Source organism: Coffea eugenioides, chromosome 8 (genome assembly GCF_003713205.1).
Source record: "Coffea eugenioides isolate CCC68of chromosome 8, Ceug_1.0, whole genome shotgun sequence".
NCBI lineage: Eukaryota > Viridiplantae > Streptophyta > Magnoliopsida > Gentianales > Rubiaceae > Coffea > Coffea eugenioides.
The window spans coordinates 35,297,302-35,316,926 of record NC_040042.1 but is presented as its reverse complement, the minus strand read 5'-3'; positions in this window follow the sequence as shown (position 1 = coordinate 35,316,926).

Here is a 19,625-nt window from a genome sequence, read left to right as displayed (position 1 = left end):
TAAATATTTATTCACCTGTTTTCTCCAAATAATTTATTTCAACCATTCTAAATCCATTTGTAACAGCCCCACTGTGACAGCCCCACCTTCTCCTAATGCAAACCAAAGGGGTTAGCGGACTGCCTGCCCAGCTCTCGCCAGGACTAACGGGACAATTCAATACGGTTTAAACGTTCCGAAACACACAAGCGCGCTTCAACAAGTCAAAATCACAAAAAAAAAATTTGAAAACGGAGTCGGCCATGAATAGTAACCGACACGTCAAAATCCAACCACGCATCAATCAAACATATATATCTTGAAATTTAGCATTTACATACCAAAAGGGCATACCCAAGTTGTCCAACAAGTTTATACAAGTACGGTTTGCAAATTACAACTGAACATTTTTGGTTGGATCCAAAATGCACGTAGAGTTTTGCCCAAAAGGAGCTATTCAAAAGATAGTTACAACAAGCTCAACTCGGCAACCAACATTCATGAACTTTCCAAAAGTATTCAAATTCCTGTAAGGAAAACAAAAGAAATAGAGTGAGCTTACGCCCAGTGAGATACTATCACTCATGCAACGAAGATCATATAAGCAGATAGCATTTCATTCCAATTCATCTAATAAAAGTAAGCCAAGAGTACACATCAATAAAGTTGGTAAAAAGATACAGACGGCTCTCAAGAGCCCCTTTCCTTGCTTGTATACTTGATCAGACTTCATTGACCCTCCGTCAATGTTTACGAGTAACCAACCGTAGGCTCCACTTTACTTCCATTCCTTCCACCCAACATACCCCTACCGGGCCCGAACTCCAAACAGTAGAAATTTGGTAATACTCGAGTATACCGGAATCAAGAGTCTCACTACTACAAGATTCCATATAACAGTCCCCATGGCTCGTCAATTTTCACGACCAATCCCTCGTCGGCTCGATCCAATCGACTACCAATGGGGTTGAGCTCAGTAGTATCAGTAATGGTCGTTGGATACTTGTCCAAGCGACACCAAATTCATGAACCAAATTTAGTATTTCATGTATCATTCAATCATTACAGTGAAACAGTAGACAGTCATATGAGATACCAAATGGGTGAGGGCGATCAAGTACACCCTCACTTAATCAATTTCAACGGAGCAAATAAGCCTTCAAGGCATCAAGTTCACATATACCAAAGCCACATTGTAAACAACAAGTGAGTAGTACACTCACCAAGCAAGCAAGTGAAATTTCATCAACTTCCGCTCAAAGAGCGTCTTGGACCACCGTCACGTCCTAGAACATTCAAATAAGCATAATAAGACTCAATTACAAGTCATAACCAAATCCACATACCACCAAAATAAGGTTCCACTAGAATGTATAAGCACTAGAGTAAACCAGGGAAATCCGGAAATGGAATTAAGCTCTAATCCAAAAAAATAGTTTTGACATCATTTTGCGGTTTTGGCACCATTGGCACTACAATTATCGGATGGAGATGGAAGATACACCGTTTCGAAGCTAACATATAGGGTTACAATGTTTCAGAAGGTCACTCAGCCCAGTTCATAGTGCAACTAGGCCAAAAATGCAGGATACTAAACCAGAACCGTAAAAACAGGTGAACAAACCGCATTCTGGTTAATAAACTGTAAGTCAGGCTACCTAAGTCCAAATCAAGTGATTCTAAAGCCATTCGAAAGCTAAGACATCAGGTTACATTTCTTCAGAAGACCTCAACAACCAATTCCGAAGTATTCCCAACCAAAATAACCCATTACAGAAGCAATTCTCAAGTTCGGGTGAAAACAGGGCAGCAGGGGTATTTCGGTTTTTTCACAAGCTACGCTACTCCGATTGGCCTGAAATTTTGTAGGAAACTCTATAATATCATTCCCTACAACTTTTATGTTTTAACCCAAGGCTAATTCGCCCTCTAAATATGATGAAAAGTGCCGGGCAGAATGAGGGGAAATGAAACCCTAACTTTCAAAATTTCTTTCCAAAGCAGAAATTTTCTGCAATTAACCACACTTTACACCTTCTAACTTCCTTCAATATCATTTCCAACCATCATACATGGCCACACAACATTAATCATATGAAAACAGAAAAATCATAAATAATTATAAAACTTCACCAAATTCAACCAAAATCAAGATATAATCCACAAAATTCCCTCTTAGGCTACCACAAATCATGAATTAAACATCATTAGATGGAGGAGAGGGGTTCCTTCACTACTCACCTTAGTAATACAAGAGAGGGAGCAACTAATCCCCTTATCCTTCCAAACTACTCCACTAAACACCTCACAATCACTCACTTAAGGGTTTCTATGGAACAAAAGCAAGATTAAATGGTTGAGTTATTGGATTTGAGCAAGAGTAGAGCTAGGAATTTGGAGAGTTTTCCTTTCTTTCTTCCTTGGAGAGAGCCGGCTTCAAGGTGCTTGAAATGGAGATGATTTTGGTAATTTTTTTTGGTTTATTGGTCAATTGGTAAAAAGGTGAATAGTAGTCAAAATGTAAGGTTTAATCATATGGTGACACCTTGTCACCCTATTAATGCATGCATATCACTTTGTTTCCTCTCACACCAATCCACTTGGTAACCTCTACTTATCTCTTAGCACCCGCTAATTTAAACCCAGTATCCAAAACTTAACCTAGTTGGCCGAATTTTTCCGAACTTTCCGCACTAGCGGGTCCCACGTCCGGTATACGCTCTTAATTTCTCAAAAATTAACCGATACTAGAAAAATCACCTAAAACCTATTTTTACTCATAAAAATTATCGGAAAAAAAATTTACCTAATAAAGAAAATGCAGAAAACATGCCAGTAAGAAAATAAACCCTAGAAAATGAGAAAATTACGGGTTCTCACATTCTCTCCCCCTTAAAAAAATTTCGCCCTCGAAATTTCTCACCTTAACTCACGAAAAGTTCAGGGTATTTCTTTTGCATCTCCTCTTCCATCTCCCAGGTAGCTTCCTCTACCCCATGATTTCTCCACTTTTCCCGAGCGAAAACAACTGCGACTAACTCCAGATCGTGGGTTGGATAGCTTTTGTTCGTGGGGTTTCAATTTCTTAGAGGCAAAAGATTTCACATTTTGGTTTTGCGTCAACACACACCCCAAACCTTTTCTCCTACCCAAACGCGGCAATCCGTACAAACCATACCAGTGCTCAAACGATGTTTCTCCATAGGAGTACTACTTTCAGGTCGTAGGGTAGATGTGGCGACCCCACTTTCCCCTAAGGCGAACCAGAGGGTTGGCGGGCCGTCTGCCCAACTCTCGCCAGGACTCACGCAAGCACACTAACCCAAAACCTTTCGAAGATTAACCTAAGCTATTACAATAGCGATTCTTCCAAAATAAATCGATTTCTAACACCACATTAACTTCAAAGATAATAGCATCCGAAGTTAGCCAATCGGCGGCTCCTAAACACCTCACGCGTTACATTCAAGAGGAAAAGTCTTACAGTTTCCAAAACATATAATTTCATATAGACCGAATATATACACATACAAGCCAAATATCATAATCAGGGTTTACACTTTTCCAGCTTCAAGTGGCAATCCAAAATAAAAAGTACATTATCCAAATTAACGCATTACAACCCACAAAAGTAGTCATAGTATTCAAGTACACCCCAAAAGGGAAACATGAGTAAGTTTCAAAGCTTTCAATTTCCAGAACCTGTTAAGGAAAACAAATAAACGTGGGGTGAGCTAAAGCTCAGTGGTGCCTCAAAACATGCATCTAAATAAACAGTAGCAAGAATCCATATTGACTAAGGTAAACAAGTAGAAAAGCGGATAACAGCACAAGGTAGGATACAGGGGCTCTCAGGAGCCATTTTCCTCGCTTGATCACCATTCATCGTAGTTGACCCTCCGTCAACTCTCACTACTTATAGTCCATGTAGATCCTCTCATTTTTACTCCTAACCCGTCACCGTTCTTACCCCTGTCCCGGGCCCGAACGCCAACTAAGGAAGCAGTATACTCGAGATATACCCTTGGAAATTGGGAGCAGTATACGTGAGTATACCCTCAGGAATTGGTCGAGGGATTCACCCAACGACGTTACTGCAGTTGGATTCAAGAGTCGAGGGATTCACCCAACGACGCAACTACATTTAGATTCACGAGAAAATGTTTCACGCAAGTCACCACTCGAACGGCTAGTGCGATAAAGTACACACTGCTCACTTCGATGGATCAAAAACTAGTTTTGCAAGTATCACATTTCAAGTCAAGAAAGCACTTTAACCAAGTAGGAATAGAACAAGCAGGGACACTCACCAAGAGTGAAGTTACTGATCAAGCGGGGAATCAAAGTCTGCGTCCTCGCTAAACCCTAAAATACCAAATTTTAAAACTATAAGTTGGTTATGCCAGCTCTAGGGTCACGTAGGAAAATTATTCGCATGTATGACTGATTTATTTTCTTGAAACAAGTCGACAAACCATGTAGTATTAAAACTAGTAAAATACTTTGTAAAGTTTCCTTAATATTACTTTTCTTGTAAAAGTGTTACTAGAACTAATTTACGTGAAATAATGTTTCTTGCCGAACAAGCTTTCTACGCTTTTAGCTAAAGTTAGTAAAAACTCGCATTTTGTAACTTTTCCTATAGACAGCTAGCCAAGGACAAATCTTAAGAAAGAAAAGAATTAAAACAAGATTTAGGGTTTTAAAAGCTAGAAAAAATATTTTCTATAACTATCAAGGCTAGTTTAAGCTAAAGGAAAATTGTCGGGTTGGCAGAATTTAGGGCAAAATACTAAATACTGAATTTTATCGTTTAATACTAGCGTAAAAATATTTTTGATTAGCTTGATCAAAATTTGCTCGAGTTCACAGGGTCAAAACGACTTTCACAATTTCGATTCCATTTCGAAATCACATTATGGCTCAAATTTGTCGACATGGCATAATCACATTTCAAATAACAAATCACTAGGGCTTCATCAATCATTAGCCCTAGGTTTCAACAGGTTTATCTTTGGTCAAAAGTAAAACAAATAGCCAAGGCTTCGTCAATCATTAGCTCTTGGTTTTGGCACGCTTATATCATATCACGATTTAATCCAAACAGATGTAATAACCAGCAGCTATTATCAAGGCTTTAACACTTGTGAAAATCACTCAAATGGCCAAGGGCTTCATCAATCATTAGCCCTTAACATCCAACAATTATTTATTATTACGATAGAGCCAAAATTTCGAGCGTTTAAGACTCCAACATGCACACGAACACAAAGACAAAATTTGTAACACTATCTTATCCAAGATTTCAACCAAACTTTCATTGTTCATCAACAAGTACAGCTTAAACATTTTTCCAGCAATTACATTCCGACATTTTTGGTTCAATCTTTCAATATATCGAATATTTCATCGCTAAAAATACACATCTCTCATGCATTTCTAAACCATTACATTCCAAGGAAAAATTCCAGAAATCAAATGAAGAATTTCTGCTCAACCTCTCGGTCATTAATATTTCCAACACTTGCGTGGTTATACTCTAGCTTTTCTTTCGGTTAAACCAGTGTTTTAAGTACTCAAATTCCTCATGCAGATGCTTGACCAATTGATTAACATTTCTAGCTCAGAATTAAGTTCAAACACGGTTATAATTATCCCCAAAATTCCAGAAATTTCCCAGCTGTCCTCGGATGATCATGAATGCAACTGATTTCATTTCATTTTTATTTTCTGTTTTAAAACCAACCAAATAACTGCATGCAGAGCTTAGTTATCTTGTTAATGACTAGCTAATCACGGTTATTAGCTCAGAACATCCAGATTAAACCAAATAAAGCTTCATTATTCTTGGTTAGTTCTCGACAAAAAAAATCAGAAACTTTCCAGCATTTGCTCAATCACAATCCAAATTTTCCTTCGGCTAAAACCTTGTATTTTTCACTCAAATCTCACGTGCACAACTACTGAACTAATTAGCTACCATTTCCAGTCCACAATTCAGTTCGGCAACAACAATATTCATCCATTGTTCCAGAATTTTGTGCAATTACTCTCGGATGAACTTGCATGCAACAGGATTCTGCTTTATTCTTACTTCCTGGCTCAATCGAGCTAATTTAACCTCATGCAAGACTTAATTATTTAGTTTTTAGTTGGTTAATCACAAATAAAATCTCAGATCATCACAGTAGAGCAAATTTGAAGTTGCATTTCCTAATCAATCTCTCGGCCGAGCCATCACTTCCAAACAGATTTTCCTTTTCTTCCTCATTTCATCATCCGAGCATATAAACATGGCATGCATGTCTTAATCATCATGTTTTCACTTAGCTAATCTAAGTTTCGAATTTACCTCGGCTAGGAACTCAGCTCACGCACAAGAAAGCTGCACAATTTTTCTCTCGGCTCACGCACAGGTTTGGTTCTGGTTTTTCTGGTTGTAGCTGAAATGGTGTTGCGGTTGGACTGATGAAATGGCTGCAGCTGGTGGAGGTGAAGGTACAGAAAGAACTCACGCGGTGGTCTCCTGGTTTCTTCCCTCAGCTCGCGGACAGAACAGAAAACTACAGCTCGGGCTTTCTTTTCCTTACTCTCGGTTGCAGCAGCAGCTCTCACTCCTTTTGGTCGATACTCACGTGGTAAGGGAATGAGGTGGTCTGTTGTTGTGGTCTGAGGTGAAATGGTGGAATGGAGTTGCGGTTTTGAGGGAGGTTGAGTGCATGGAAGGGTTGAGTGTAGAAATGGTAGAAGTTGCATTGGCCGGATGGGATGGTGAGTGATGATGTTGTTCGAAAATGTGTTTGGATTGCATGGAAATTTTGAGATTGTATGGAGGGCATTTTAGTCTTTTCACATCTCTTCCTAATATCCACTTGAGTTCCTTAATTCTATCTTAACTCCAAATTTATCCCGGATATAAATTAAGCTCCTAATAATACACTAATCTTGCAAGGCTTCAATTATCATAATTTTATGTCTTAAGTATGTTTAGTATACTTGTGTCATTTTTATCTATAATTTGTTGATTGCATCTTAATACTAAGGTTTCTATTAACTTTTAACATTATTAACGATTAAAGTTTAGCTATCGGAATTTAAAGAAATCAATTGTTAAATCAATGGAATAATTTACCTTCGAAGTATTAATTTAAGCATAACAAGACCAAGTAGTTTATTAGCTTAGCGGAATTGTATTATTTTTCACTTAAAATTATGGTCACACACTTATTTGCGAGCAAATAGATAAATAAAAAAAAATGGTGCTAATATTTATTAAAGAATAAGAAATGCAAATAAAATATGAAATGATATTTGTATATATATTTTCAGGGTTCTCACAGTAGATGAGCAGGTTTTGTATCTATTCCTTACATAAAATTGGGGTTGACAAATGAATGAATAACACCGGGATCTACTAAGATTTTCACAAATCGGTGAACTACCGAAATCGTACCTTCCTCAATTTCAGAAAAATCGGGGACCTGTTGTGGCTCCAGTGAATACACTCGAGCCGCTACCTTATGTTTGGTCCCTTCTGTAACGCCCCGAGGCAGAAGAAAAGGGAAAAATTGCTGGTGAATAGTGTTTTGTGAGGAATCCGGCCAGAAGCCGTGCAAATTCCTTATATTTTTCTTAAAATTCCCTTTTCTTTGATAAATACCACTTTATAATGGCCCTACTACTCAATCACCCCACAATAAGTGCCAATGAACCTAGAAAATAGGGTTTCACACTTCGGTTTCAAGATTTGAGCAAATTAGGGTTTTCGCGATTTTTCCGCCGGATGAATTTTCGGGACGGAGCAAGGATCAAATTTGGTGATTAAAAGTGACTTTTAAGTGAAAAATAATATGTGAGTAGTAGCAATGATATAAGGTTAGTGAATGGGAAGTAAAAACCCTAGTACGTGAGTTTTTAAGAAAAACGGCGCGAACCGGCGGGTCCCGCGCATTACCGATTGAACGCGCCACTTGACCACCATTTTTCTTACCAAACAAGCTTATTGACTTTTGCATAAAATATCTTCTTAGTTTGCAGCTGGTTTGACCGAATTTATGAGGCTTAAAATGCAAGAAAGAAAGAGAAAAAAAGAAAGGTGGTGGTGGCGACACTTGTCGCCACCTTAAGGCTTCTTGACCAAGACTTAGTCTTTCTATTTAAACACCAAAATTCAGCAACTTTCCTCTTCATTTTTGCTGCTGCTGGCCGAGAGGAAGGAGAAGAAAAACACTAAGGGAAACATTCCATTTCCTTCTTGATTTGCTTCAACCCAAGTAACAAATCCAATTCTAAACCGATTAAAGTACTAAGTGTGAGTTGGGAAGCTTGAGGAACCAAGAAATATCAAAGGGGGTGAAGGATCACTCTATCAAGCCTTGCTTTTGAGGTATAAACATTTGATCATGATCTTTGTTGCTTTAAATTTTGCTTTAAGATGTTTATTTAGCTTAAGTTTTGGCTTGATTTCATGATTATGCAAGTGGGTGTGATGAATTTGGAAGTTTTCCCCTTTTATATGATGAACTAGGGCTTGGGGAATTTCTGCCCAATTTGATGTATGATATATATATATTGCAATTGAGGTTTTATAAGGGGCTTTGGTAGTGATTAGAACAAGAAAATTGAGAAAGTTCCATTGATTACAAAAAATTCCAGAATCTGGAAAATTTTCCCCAACATTCTGTCTGAATTTGTAACCCTATGTTCGAGGCCGAATTGGCCTTAGGTCAAAGAATTAAAGTTGTATATAATGGTATTTTATAGGTGCCTACAAAATTTCAGCTCAATCGGAACAACGTAGGTCGTGAAAAGTCCAAAATACCCTTACTGTTTTAAGTTTTTTCCCAGCAGTCCGTGTGATCAGTTTGTCCAGTTTATCACGTTTTTTGACTAGGATCCGTACTGATTTAGCTTTTTTCCAAAACATGAAAGTTGTATTATTCTGACTTAGCTTTCAAATGCCTCTAAGAACACCAGAATTGGACTTTTGTAGCCTGAGATATGTCCATTACAGTGTAATGCGGTTAAACAGCCGACAAAGTGGATTTTGGTTCTGTAATTTGAGGATTTGACTAAGTTACATTAGAAACTGGACTAAGTGACCTTCATGAACATTGTAGACCTGAGTCTTAGGTTCGAAACGGCATAGGCTGTGCCTCAATCTGATAAGCGTAGCCTCGGATATGTTATTTCCGCATCCATACGTCAAATCTGTCTTTTGCTAAATTGAATTTCTGCACTTGCTATTATTGTGAATCTTGATCTTATGATATTGTGAGCCTATGGAACGGCTCTTGACATGAATTGCTGATATATGTGATGTTGGGTTTTGGTTGAGGAAAAATAATGAAGCCTAAATGGCTGGAAAATTAGGTAAACACAAAGGGCATGCTGCCCGAATTTTTACTCGAGAACTAGAAAACTATATTTGCAACTTGAGTGAAGGTTAAGTGATTACCACTTGAACTAGCGAGAACTTTTGCTACTTTGTTATCGATGGTTATACGTTAAAACCTAAACGAACTTGTACTCTTGAGGAAAAGATATAATGGCCAATGTAAACTTGTATTTCCTTGTACTTTCAACTCAAGTATTGTTTCCAAGTATATATGCTACAAAAACCTTATGATTTGAAAAGCGAGCAAGTGTTTCACGAATGCCTTTCAAATGAATTTCAATTGGTTGATTCTTATGAACGGAACGTTTAAGTTTCAAATCTTACTCGTGTTTCAAAGTTCTCAAATCGGATTTTTATCGCAGATCTGGACTCCAAATCTGGAGTATAATTGAACGTGACTACTTCAGGCACTATAGTTTGAGTGAGTGATCCCTCAACTATTTCCAAAGTTACTTTTGAACTAATTCTTGCATTTATTACTCCATTGCATATCATTTGGGTTTGGGTGTATGCCATGACATAATTTGGCTCCAATGAGTTCCTGGAAAGTCTTGTGCTTAGAACCAATGTCTCCACTATTGTTTACACATTCTTTGAAGTACGATGGCTCCTTACTTCTGTTTCATGGTTACCTGATCTAAACGAGCATTGGATATTTAAGTACAAGAACTTCACTGGCTCACATGAGCAATAAATGAGCATTTGATTACTGCATCATGACATCATATCAATGCTTTATTGTGAAAAAATACTTGGCTGTTGATTTTACTGGTCACTCGCTGAGCTTCTAGCTCACCCCCTATTATCTTCTTCTCCCCCCAGGGATCGAAGTAAAGGAAGAACTTGTTTTTGGATCTTTGTGTGGCTGGATGACGTACATCTTGTATAGTTTAGTTTTAGTTTTGGTTTGTGTACTTTTGGGCTTGTATAAATATTGGAATTGAATCGGATGTAAATCTACATTTTACGCTTAGAACTAGTTTCCGCTTCGCTTATGATATGTAATTTTGGAGAATTGGATGTATTATTTGAGTTGTACCTTGTAATTTACTTGAGAAATGTAGTAAGTGAGTGAGTCCCGGCGAGAGCTGGGCAGGCGGTCCGCTAAACCCTTTGATTCGCCTTAGGGGGAGGTGGGGTCGTTGCACCTTCCACCTTGGCCGGTTCGGAATTAGTCCTCGTCGATTGCTGACTCCCCTTTCCATCTCGTGATAGGACTGGACAAGTAGCGAGCTGATGGTTTGCACTTCCACAGCGCAAACATTTTCCCTCCTTCTTCCAGCAATTGTCCTCCGAGTGGTTTGACTTTCCGCAATACCCGCAAGGTCCGCATGCTGCAGAAGCCGAGCCTCCTCTCTGGTCTCTCCCCACTTGGCCGCCTCATGACGGGCTTTCTCGTGACACTCCCGGCATCCTTTCTCCTCCCGTTCCCCGCCCAAACTTGGAAGGGGTACTCTCATCCCCCTGCCCCGAACTACTTCCAGGAACTCCTCGCTTTTTCGCCTGGAAGTTCCTCACCTGTATCCTAGCATTCTCTACTCGTTGTGCCTTCTCCACTACATCGCTGAAGGCATTAATTTGGGCTACCGCGAGGTCCTTCTGGATTTCTACGTTCAGGCCCTGGACAAATCGCCGTATTCTTCGTTGCTCGGTCATGATGAGTTCGGGCGCAAATTTGGATAGGCGGGTGAATTGGCTCTCGTACTCCGCTACAGACTGAGCTCCTTGGCGGAGTCGAATAAACTCATCTTCCTTCCTCTCCTGAACTAGAAGAGGGAAAAATTTCGCGTTGAATTCTCTCATAAAATTCACCCAAGTCCTGGGCGTTTGTTTCCGTTCCCATTTTTGCCGAATAACGTTCCATCAGGAACGGGCCGCCCCTTCCAATTGAAAGACGGCGATGGTCACCTGCCTCTCCTCCGTATAATGTAGGGCGGCAAAGATATCCACCATCTTCTCTAGCCACCTTTCGGCCACGTCCGGATCGGGTCCCCCGATAAACTTTGGTGGGGCAAACTTCTGGAACCTCTCGAGAGCCCTATCCTCGCTCTCCACGTGATTACCGGGGTTCCCAGGGTTGGGGTTAGGGTTTTGACCCTGTTGGTGCACCACTTGAGCTAGTAAATTAATCATTTGCTGCATAGCAGCCGCTATTTGAATGTTAGGATCAACCCTAGGTTCAGGGTTAGGTCCAGATGAGGTTTCCCCAGTGCCCCTTTCAGGCGTGGGTTGCCTACCCCCGCGTCCACGGCCTCGACCACTACGAGTGCCTTCCATCAATCTAAGTCAATCTAGGTCACTAGATAATTATACTGTTAAAGGACACCTAACCTTTCTTTTCGTAGCACTAAACAGGAACAATTAAACAAGAACAATTAACTAAAACAACTACCTCGTAGAGCATTTAAACACATAACACATATACATAGAACACATAACCAGATCAAGCAATTATACAGAACAGTCAGTCAAGTACATACAAAGTCATCCCATGAAACAAAAGGGGTCCTCCAAAAGTACTATAGACAGACTAGGTCACGAGTACAAAAGAATTCACAAAAAGCTTCCCCCCCCTAGGGCTCCGTCCATAATCTACGTGAACAATACCATTTATATCTTAATCAAGGTTGATCACGCTTAACCATACCCGAACAAACCACACGAAGTTCCATAGAATCACATTTCTATTTCGCCCAATCCTTTCTAACCTAAGCTCTCATCTCTTTCGTATCTGGGCGCAAGAATCCCATCTAAGATGATTCACAACTCGAGCCGGTTGGTCCCAAGCGTAAATCATCCATATTAAAGATTCCTACCCGACATACATACCTAACTTCCTCAAGTCCCATGATAATGATCCTTACACTTATGACATGCACAGTTCGTAGCTTACGCTCAAAAGAGCACTTATACCTTTTGACGCATTCACGAAAGCAGGACCATAACACCACTTGGCCCAAGCTCTCTTCGCGCAGAGACCACGTGAAGTGGCTCTGATACCACCTGTGACAGCCCCACCTTCCCCTAAGGCGAACCAAAGGGGTTAGCGGACTGCCTGCCCAGCTCTTGCCAGGACTAACGGTACAATTCAATACGGTTTAAACGTTCCGGAACACACAAGTGCGCTTCAACAAGTCAAAATCACAAAATAAAAAAAAATGAAAACGGAGTCGGCCATGAATAGTAACCGACACGTCAAAATCCAACCACGCATCAATCAAACATATACATCTTGAAATTTAGCATTTACATACCAAAAGGGCATACCCAAGTTGTCCAACAAGTTTATACAAGTACGGTTTACAAATTACAACTCAACATTTTTAGTTGGATCCAAAATGCACATAGAGTTTTGCCCAAAAGGAGCTATTCAAAAAATAGTTACAACAAGCTCAACTCGGTAACCAACATTCATGAACTTTCCAAAAGTATTCAAATTCCTATAAGGAAAACAAAAGGAATAGAGTGAGCTTACGCCCAGTGATATACTATCACTCATGCAACGAAGATCATATAAGCAGATAGCATTTCATTCCAATTCATCTAATAAAAGTAAGCCGAGAGTACACATCAATAAAGTTGGTAAAAGGACACAGACGGCTCTCAAGAGCCCCTTTCCTTGCTTGTATACTTGATCGGACTTCATTGACCCTCCGTCAATGTTTACGAGTAACCAACCGTAGGCTCCACTTTACTTCCATTCCTTCCACCCAACATACCCCTACCGGGCCCGAACTCCAAACAGTAGAAATTTGGTAATACTCGAGTATACCGGAATCAAGAGTCTCACTACTACAAGATTCCATATAACAGTCCCCATGGCTCGTCAATTTTCACGACCAATCCCTCGTCGGCTCGATCCAATCGACTACCAATGGGGTTGAGCTCAGTAGTATCAGTAATGGTCGTTGGATACTCGTCCAAGTGACACCAAATTCATGAACCAAATTCAGTATTTCATGTATCATTCAATCATTACAGTGAAACAGTAGACAGTCATATGAGATACCAAATGGGTGAGGGCGATCAAGTACACCCTCACTTAATCAATTTCAACGGAGCAAATAAGCCTTCAAGGCATCAAGTTCACATATACCAAAGCCACATTGTAAACAACAAGTGAGTAGTACACTCACCAAGCAAGCAAGTGAAATTTCATCAACTTCCGCTCAAAGAGCGTCTTGGACCACCGTCACGTCCTAGAACATTCAAATAAGCATAATAAGACTCAATTACAAGTCATAACCAAATCCACATACCACCAAAATAAGGTTCCACTAGAATGTATAAGCACTAGAGTAAACCAGGGAAATCCGGAAATGGAATTAAGCTCTAATCCAAAAAAAATAGTTTTTGACATCATTTTGCGGTTTTGGCACCATTGGCACTACGATTATCGGATGGAGGTGCAAGATACACCGTTTCGAAGCTAACATATAGGGTTACAATGTTACAGAAGGTCACTCAGCCCAGTTCATAGTGCAACTAGGCCAAAAATGCAGGATACTAAACCAGAACCGCAAAAACAGGTGAACAAACCGCATTCTGGTTAATAAACTGTAAGTCAGGCTACCTAAGTCCAAATCAAGTGATTCCAAAGCCATTCGAAAGCTAAGACATCAGGCTACATTTCTTCAGAAGACCTCAACAACCAATTCCGAAGTATTCCCAACCAAAATAACCCATTACAGAAGCAATTCTCAAGTTCGGGTGAAAACAGGGCAGCAGGGGTATTTCGGTCTTTTCACAAGCTACGCTACTCCGATTGGCCTGAAATTTTGTAGGAAACTCTAAAATATCATTCCCTACAACTTTCATGTTTTAACCCAAGGCTAATTCGGCCTCTAACTATGATGAACAGTGCCAGGCAGAATGAGGGGAAATGAAACCCTAACTTTCAAAATTTCTTTCCAAAGCAGAAATTTTCTGCAATTAACCACACTTTACACCTTCTAACTTCCTTCAATATCATTTCCAACCATCATACATGGCCACACAACATTAATCATATGAAAACAGAAAAATCATCAATAATTATAAAACTTCACCAAATTCAACCAAAATCAAGATATAATCCACAAAATTCCCTCTTAGGCTACCACAAATCATGAATTAAACATCATTAGATGGAGGAGAGGGGTTCCTTCACTACTCACCTTAGTAATACAAGAGAGGGAGCAACTAATCCCCTTATCCTTCCAAACTACTCCACTAAACACCTCACAATCACTCACTTAAGGGTTTCTATGGAACAAAAGCAAGATTAAATGGTTGAGTTATTGGATTTGAGCAAGAGTAGAGCTAGGAATTTGGAGAGTTTTCCTTTCTTTCTTCCTTGGAGAGAGCCGGCTTCAAGGTGCTTGAAATGGAGATGATTTTGGTAATTTTTTTTGGTTTATTGGTCAATTGGTAAAAAGGTGAATAGTAGTCAAAATGTAAGGTTTAATCATATGGTGACACCTTGTCACCCTAGTTAATGCATGCATATCACTTTGTTTCCTCTCACACCAATCCACTTGGTAACCTCTACTTATCTCTTAACACCCGCTAATTTAAACCCAGTATCCAAAACTTAACCTAGTTGGCCGAATTTTTTCGAACTTTCCGCACTAGCGGGTCCCACGTCCGGTGTACGCTCTTAATTTCTCAAAAATTAACCGATACTAGAAAAATCACCTAAAACCTATTTTTACTCATAAAAATTATCGAAAAAATTTTCTTAATAAAGAAAATGTAGAAAACATGCCAGTAAAGAGAATAAACCCTAGAAAATGAAAAAATTACGGGTTCTCACACCCACCTTCCCCTAAGGCGTACCAAAGGGGTTAGCGAACTGCCTGCCCAGCTCTCGCCAGGACTACTAAGATGGTTATACACAACTACAATGTTTCGAAATATATTAGCATGCTTAAACGATTCAACAATCACGAAACGGAAAACAAAAAAATCGAAACGAAAAGTGAGTAGTGACTGCCACGTCACAATCCGGCCGGATTCGAGGTAGTAGCCATTCCACCAGATTCCAAAAATTCCCCTGTCAATCCGGCCGGCAATCCGGCGAAGAACTGGCCGGATTTGCGGTCGGATTCTCCTGCACAGTTTCCCGCCAAAATTTTTCCTTTCTTCGTTCAAATTCCACGTTTGTCTGAAACCCAACCGAATACAATTAACTTCATATAACCCTAGAAATTTACAAACCAAATATAACACATGAACATGATTACACACTTTTATAAACCACATTTGTACATTTATAAATCAAAAGGGAAACATTTGAATCAAGGTACATTTAGGGTTTCCAACCACTGAGGAGCTATACAAAAATATCTAGACTAGCTCAACTCATTCTTCAAAATCACAGGTCCAAAAGGTTGTTCCCTGTAAGGAAAACAAAATTAACGAAGTGAGCTTTCACCCAATGAAGTACCATCACTCAAGCATTCAAGGAGCACATAAACACAATGATACTCAATTCAAATACGTTCATCAAGTGAGCAAAACTAACACCACACAACAAATGAGAGTAAAAGGATACAGACGACTCTCAAGAGCCCTTTTCCTCTTTTGCCATACTTGATCTCACATCATTGACTCTCCATCAATGTATAAAGATTAACCATAACCATAGACTCCACTTTACTACGATTTCCGTCCACCACACACACCCCTTACCGGGCCCGAACACCAAGCAGAACAGAAATGGTAATATTCGAGTATACCGGAATCAAGAGTTTCATACCCATAGATTCCTCAAAACAGTCCCCATGACTTGTGAATTTTCCTCGACCAAGTCCGTACTAGCTCGAGTCAATTGACTTCCAATGAAGTTGAGCTCAGAGGTAACAGTAATGGTCGTTGGATACACGTCCAAACGACATCAGTTAAAGTATTAACAAGAGAATTCCATGTGATACAGTAAACGGTCAAATAAGCCATAGAGTACGAGAGTGATCAAGTACACCCTCGTCTCATCTAGCATACGCAGTAATCACAAACAGTCCAATCATAAATTTCAAGTACAATGAAGCCATGAAATAACAATCACGTGAGTAGTACACTCACCACTTCAAACAAAGAAATTTCACAAGTTTCCATCGACGTATGCCTTGGATCACCGGCACGCCCTATAACAATCAAGATAACACAATGAGACTCGAACACGAGTCATAAACCCAATCAATTAACTACTAATGCAAGGCCAAAATAGAGCTCGGAATGAAAATAAGAAACATTTGGTGCCAAAGGTCTAGACAACTCCCAAAGTCACTCATTTCCACTCACAACAAGCCAATACCATGAAATCACCTAGACTTAAGAATTGGACAGCATTTCCCCTAGAATTTCAGATTTTCCATCCTACAAATAACCATTTATATTCATCCAACACAACACAATTACAATTACAATTCATAAGCTATTCAGTACACCTTATTAGGGTTACAATGCCCTTTAATTTTAGCCAAATCAAGAGTTCCACACAAACTCTAGAAAAGCCCCAAATTGAAACCCTAAAACTGAAATTTCTGCACAAAGCTGAAATTTTTCGTAAATAACTACAACTAACACACCAAATCTCCACTTTAGACCATATCAAGCCATCATCCATGGCCAACCAACAAATATCATAGAAAATCAGAAAAATCACTAATAAATCAGAAATTTATCAAACTCTACTAAAATCATGAAATCTTCCACAAAACAACTTAGTTAGCTACCATAAGTCACTAATAAATCACTATTAGGAACAAACAATGAGTTTCTACACAACATACCTTGACACCTCAAAAAAGGTAGTAGCTTAGGGTTCCCTCTTCCAAAACAACTCCACCATCTTCTTTAATCCTACCTAGCAAAGGATTTTTATGGAGCGATTTAAAGTTTTGGTGGTTGAATCACAAAATTTGTGCAAGAAATGGAAGAAGTAGTTGAATGTAACAGCCTCACCTTCCCCTAAGGCGAACCAGAGGGGTTAGCGGACTGCCTGCCCAGCTCTCGCCAGGACTAAAGGTGCAGTTTAGAGCGATCTATTGCGTTCCGGAACTTATAACGCGCGTAAACGAGTCAAAATGGCAAAATAACCCAAAATAAAAAAAATGAAATCCGTAGTCGGTCATGAATAGTAACCGACCCGTCAGAATCCAACCAAATAGCAAGCAAACATTCACATCTTGAACTTCAGCAATTACAATCCAAAGTGACATACAAAAGTTCTCAAAAGTTAATATATACACGGTTTGCCAACTTGAAAGTGAAAACGGCCCTAAAGATACACTTAGGGTTTCACTTCATATACAAAACAAAAGAGATATACATCTAGTTCAATCGGCAACCATCTATCAAGATTCATTCCAAAAAGAGTCATATTCCTGTAAGGAAAACAAAAGGAACGGTGTGAGCTAATTGCCCAGTGAGATACTATCACTTACGCACCCAAGTGCATATAAGCATCAAGCTTTCATTCAATATAGTAAAAATAAGCAAAGGCACACGTCAAATATGATGATAAAAGGATACGGATGGCTCTCAAGAGCCCTTTCCTCGTTTGCATTTCTTGATCGGACGTCATTGACTCTCCGTCAATGTTCAAAAGTACCAACCGTAGACTCCACTTTACTTCCACTCCTTCCACCTAACATACCCCTACCGGGCCCGAAATCCAAACACGTGCACTTTGGTATTACTCGAGTAAACCGGAATCGAGAGTCTCTCATACTACAAGATTCCAAAACATTTCCCCAAGGCACATCAATTGGCACGACCAAGCCCTCGCCGGCTCGATTCAATCAACTATCAATGGGGTTGAGCTCATTGATAACAATTGTAGTCGTTGGATACTCGTCCAAACGACACCAAGTCATGTATTTTCATTTCAAGTAACACTTCGTGTAACATTTCAATCACATGATAGCAAGGATATAAGGCACATAGTGAGAGTGATAAAGTACACTTTCACTTCAAGCAATTAACATTCAAAGCACCAAGTTCAAGTATCAAAGCCATATATTAACATACAAGTGAGTAGTACACTCACCAAGCTCGCAAATGTGGTTTCATGCACTTCCGTCAAAAGAACGTTTTGCACCACGGTCACGCCCTAAAACATGCAACCAAATACAATGAGACTCGATAACGAGTCATAAACCAAGGCCAAACATGACCCCAATAGGATTCCATAAGCATATACAAACATTAAAGGAAACCAGAAAATTCGGAAATGCAATTAGCTTTGGCCCTGAAAAAAAAACAGTTTTTGTCCTCGTTTTGCGGTAATGGAACCAATTTCACTACGATTATCGGATGAAGGTGTACGACCCACCAATTCGAAGCTAAAAGACAGGGTTACAACATCACAGAAGGTCACTCAACCCATTTTTGAGTAAAAATAGGTCAAAAATACAAGATACTACATCAAAACCGTAAAAACAGATTCCCAAAATGCATTCTAGCGGAAACATCATAACTCAGGTTGTCCAAGTCCAAATCCAGAAATTCCAAAACCATATTAAAGCTAAGAAACAGGGATAAATTTCATCAGAAGGCCTCAACAACCAATTCGGAAGAAATTCCAGCCAAAACAACCAATTACAGGCGCAATTCTTACATTCGGGTAAAACCAGAACAGCAATAGTAATGTCAACTTTTCTCATTCTACACTACTCTGATTGACCTGAAATTTTTTAGACACCTCTAAAATGTCATTTCCTACAACTTTCATGTTTTAAGCCAAGGCCAATTCGGCCTCTATATAGGAGCTAAAAATTCAGGCAGAATGCTCCCACAAGAACCCTAATTTTCTGAAATTTCTTCCAAACCAGAAATTGGTTGCAATTAATCACTTTTTCCACCTCCTAGAGTCATTATATACCATTGCCAATCATCATAGATAGCCACACAATCATGCTTATATTAAAACAGAAAAATCCCCAAAAATAATAAAACTTCATCACTTCAACCACAAATCAAGAAATAATCCATAAACTTGCATCTCATACTACCACTAAGCATGATTTAAGCATCAATTAAGGGAGGAGGGTGGTTCTTCACAACTCACCTTAAAAACAAGAGAGAGAGAGCAATTGGTCACCTTAACTTTCCAAATAACTTCACACAACAACTCACCAACACTTCCTTAAGTGGTTTTATGGAGCAAAATCAAGGTTGGATGGTTGGTTTTGATGATTTGGAGCAAACTTGGACAGGTTTTTCTTCGTAAGCAAGCGATTCATCCACATCGATCTCCTCTGGTTGT